The following is a 4,565-nucleotide window of genomic DNA, read 5'->3' as shown; positions in this document are numbered from 1 at the left end:
GGTGGGAGTAGCAAAGTCATATGGCACAGAGTATGCATACAGGGATGGGAAAAGTTGTGACCATTTTTTGTAAACCATCTTCCACACATTGTTAAGAGTTCTGAATTTATTTTGCAGGGAGGGAGGCAGTAAAAGTGTTTTGAGCAGATAACTGCCATATCTGGGACTGAGCTGCAGGGAAAGTAACCAGGGAGTCATTTAAGAGACATGGCATCCATAGTGATAGATTTAGGGTTAGAGACTAGAGGGAGAAGATCAAGTAGCAGCAACTACAATTCAAAAAATACAAATACAAATGTGCCTGTCCTTTATGTATTTTTTAGCATCTGAGAGCCTCTTTGGACAGTTCATATCATGCATTTCCTGTGTGTGTGTGTGTGTGGGGGGGTGTGTGTGGTGTGTGTGTGTGTGTGTGTGCATGCATGCGCCAGTGTATGTGGGTAGGGACAGGTACTTATAGCAGGAATGAAAGCAAAAGCAAGTATTACTCCAAAATCTGATATCTAAAATAATATTTTGTAGTAAGACTGTATTTATAGAGAATGATTTGGTGCTGGGGAGGTGAAATATTTGTTGAATTTCCACATTAACAAATCAAGAGGCAGGCATAGCTGAATTGGAGTTTTCCACAAGGGATGCCCTATACACCCAGGAAGAAAAGTGGGGAGGGGACTTGGTCTCTGCAGTTCCAGAGGTTTGAGAAGAGGAAAATGCAGGGAAGCAGGAGGGCTGAGGGAGGGGACACTTGGGTGGACTTCTCTCCCCTGAATGCATGATTGATTCTGTGGAGTCTAAGAGGATAGGTGGTGCTCAGTCAAAGTAACTCCGTATTTTCTTCTCTTTTCTTTCATAGCAAATGCTACTATCAAACTCCACTTGGGCCAGAGACCCTTGTGGTGTTAGTGAAAAGCCTGCCCCTCACATAGCACCCTACCTACACTTGTGAGTTCACCAGCCAGTGGCTTCAACTTCAAGCTCTAACAATGGGCAGCCAAGTGCCTCCATCTTTGTAGCCTGTTTAGGTAGAAGGAAAGCCAGAGTTGACAATTTCTGAGCTATTTTTGATTTTTGTGTGCTGTGAACTGGAACCAGAAAGTCCCAGACACCCATGGAGGGGCCACAGAAAATATCTGAGCAGAGAGTCAGTATTGATATAAAACAGAAGTCACAAGATAGTTGCTGTTAGTAGAAGACTTGATAACTGGTTGGATGAATCACAGTATATGGTAAGATTTTGATCTGAATAATAGGGGGAAATGAAGCCACAGAAATATGTACATCAGCAAGATGAGTTCATTTAAGGTAAAGATCTGGTGCTGAAAAATAAGGGTTGGAGCATGGAAAAGTTGAGAATAATTACTACATAAAGTACCACATATTTATCATGTTAAGCAGCAGGGGGTCCTCAGGATCAGGGAAAAGATTATTTATAGGAACTGGGTCCTTGTAGCTGAAAGAAGACTAAAGAGAATCTTGGTGGTGAGTCACAGATTTAATTTTTCCTTTAATTGGCTCCAAAGAGTGGTCTATAGATGAATTGAAATTTTTGTATGTGAGCAAATGCAACACATCTAATACACAATAGTTTGGGATTGAGAAAATAGTAAATGCTCAAATAAAATTTAGAATGTTCTTATTTTTACCTTTAGAAACAAACTAGTTGTTTCAGCCTTTTTTGGTTCTTCTGTTTCAATGAAGAGCAGTGGGGCTAGGAGGCAGGCGAACTGGAGCAGACACTGCAGTCACTTCCGACTCTTTCTGTTTTGTTTCCCTTCACCTTCAGGTAATCTCCCAGCACTACTACTTCTTAACACTACTGGTGAAAGAGGAACTGTCTTCTGAAAGTCCTTTCTCTTCCTTGTGAGAAGTTCAAAAAGTCTAAAATTTGTAACGGTCTAGACCATGGAAACTCAGTTCCTCCTTTGGCACTAACTTGTAGATTTTAATCTGATGGACCTCTGCTCAAGTGGGCCTTTAAAAGAATATTTAAAAGGTATAAAAGAGAGAAATTCTAATAGAAAGTGGGCGGAGATGAATGAAAGTTACGTATTTGTAGACCAATTGAGTAACCTGAAGATATTAGGCTGTGTGTGGGACATTCAGGACACGTTCTTGTCACTGATCTTCCTGGCACCAGGGTTCCACTCCTTTCTCCCATAAAACATACGACTAAAATTTTCACTCTCCACTCTAGGGCTTCAGGGTGTTGGGAAAGTGTGGATCATTCCTCCAACTGGTAGAGGAGGAGACAGGAAATGGAGACTTCTGAGAGTTGGAGAGTGTCCCAGAGAAAAATGATATTGGACAAACCTCAAGAGTAGCAGAAGACCTAGTGATTGAAAGCAGGGTTAAGTCAGTGGAGGACACGAGGCATGGATGGAAGGACTGATGCACCTTGGAACATGAATTGAAGGAGAAATTATAATGGACACAATATAGGTTTTTAAAAATGTGAATATTTTCTTTTAAATCACATGCTGAACTTGTGTGCAATGAATATAAATAAGTAAAATTCTACTCATAAAAGCCTTTTCCTAGGTGACTGTAAGTCTAGTATAATGTTTGTTCAGTCAGTGTGATAAAAGCAAAAGAATTCTGCAGGCGAGTATATCTTTTAATTGTAAGAGGCCTTTTCTTCTTTTCTTCAATTGGCCATGCTGAGCAGAGAAGCCTTGGAACAGAATATTAAACAAGCCACAAAATGTTTCACTAGACACAATTAGTGTCAGGTAAACGTCTGCTCTTCAAATGCAGTGAAATATTTCATGTTACCAGTGTTTTAGGTGAAATCTTACCCCTGAGTCTTAAACAGAAGGTGATGCTGGTACATTTAGATCACTGGCCAGCATCTCATTTGCAGTTATTACTTAGTAAAACTGACTTAATTTAATGTTTGTCTTTCTCTCCCTCCCTTCTTTCCTTCTTCCTTCCTCCTTTTTCTCTTTCTTTCATCAACAACAAACCTACAGAATATTATTCATACATAATTGCCACATCCTGTTAGATAATGAGCATACATATGAAAGGCTCATAAAATAGCAAATTTTTGTTGAACAACACACTTCCTACACACTCCTCACTCCCTTCGATCTGGCTTCCACCCCCATCATTCCTGAAATAGCTCTTGCTAAGGCCACCAATCATTCTTAGGACCTGGAATTTAAAGGATACTGTTCAGCCTTCATTTTACTTGATTCCTCAGCTGATTTCACAACAGTAAATCATTCTGTCCTTAAAACAATCCTTTTCCTTGTCTTCTGAAACAAAGCCATTCTCCTGGGGTCTTTTTCCCTCTTGCCCTTTTCAGACTTCTTTTGCTAGCTCATTTTACTCTACCCAGTCTTTAAATATTGAAGTTCCTTAAGGCTTGTTTCTGGAATTCTTTCTCTTCTCATCCGATATTCAGACTCATTGTTAGACTGATCATCTATGTGTCACTGACTCTCAAATTCATATTTTCAGTTTGAATGAGCCTCTCCAGAGTCTCAGATCTATGTATTTGGCCTGCTTGATACTAGGAGGTCTCACAAAGACTCCAAGATGACATGTCCCAAACCCAGCTCATGATGGTACCTGCAACCTCCTTCAGTAAACCCTACCATAATAAGTGGTGTCATCATTCACAGAAGTTCAAAAGCCAGAAATCTAGGCATAATTCTTGACCAGATCTAATTCTCTGTTCTCCTTACTGTTATCACTGTGGTCAAAGCTATCTTCACCACTTGCTCTGACTAATGCTGTTGCCTCCTAAAGAATATTTCAAACATTCAGTCTTTGGACATTTTCATTGCCACCCAAATACATTTAAAAATGTAAATTTTATCACATCAATATCCTGCTCAAAGCCTTTGAATGACTTCCCATCATTATTAGAATAAAATCTCTTCTCCTGACACTCTCTCACCACCTTCTTACCCTTCCTGTGATGCAAATATTAAACTTGTTAATTACTTTGAATGTATTATGTTCTCTTCTCACTTTCGCATGTACCCATCCTCCTACCTGAAATACTTTTCCGTCTGCACTTTACTGAAGATTTCTACTCTGCCATCAGATTTCATCTCTATCATCATAGTCTCATGGAAACTTCATGTTGTCTACAGTATTCTATGCTCTCAAAAATCCCTGTTATTTACCTTTGCAGAATTTGCCAGAATTTACAACTCTCTATTTATGAACTCATTTACTTGTTATGTGTCTTCCTCACCAAACTGCAAGCTCCATGGGGCCAGAACCCATTGCTTTTCTGCTGATCATTCTGTACCTAATGCTAATCATAGTGCCTGGCACATAATTGGTATGTTACTTGTTGAACCAATGGAGAGACTATTTCTGTGCTGGTTTCTGACTCATGCAAAAGAAAAATGAGTTAATTTTAGTTAACTTAAAATTAACTTTAGTTAATTAGTTTAGAGACCACAAGTGGTCTTTATTTTAGAGACTACAAGTCTCTATAGACATATAAATTCATAAATTTATGAACTTGTTAGGGAAGGCACCAAAATAATTTAACCCTGTGAAAAAAGAAGACTTTAAACCTATATAACATTCAGCCTAGAATGTCC

General features: G+C 39.1%; 1 non-coding gene across 1 annotated transcript; it reads right to left on the bottom strand.

The window, feature by feature from the left end:
- Positions 1-845: 845 nt before the first annotated feature.
- LOC112446856 (small nucleolar RNA SNORA62/SNORA6 family) lies at positions 846-992 on the bottom strand. Its single transcript, XR_003034942.1, has one exon. It is a non-coding gene; the product is annotated as a small nucleolar RNA SNORA62/SNORA6 family (small nucleolar RNA).
- Positions 993-4,565: the final 3,573 nt, after the last annotated feature.

The sequence above is a fragment of the Bos taurus genome, chromosome 5 (genome assembly GCF_002263795.3).
Source record: "Bos taurus isolate L1 Dominette 01449 registration number 42190680 breed Hereford chromosome 5, ARS-UCD2.0, whole genome shotgun sequence".
In the NCBI taxonomy this organism is placed as follows: domain Eukaryota; kingdom Metazoa; phylum Chordata; class Mammalia; order Artiodactyla; family Bovidae; genus Bos; species Bos taurus.
This window is presented reverse-complemented; position numbering and strand designations above follow the sequence as displayed.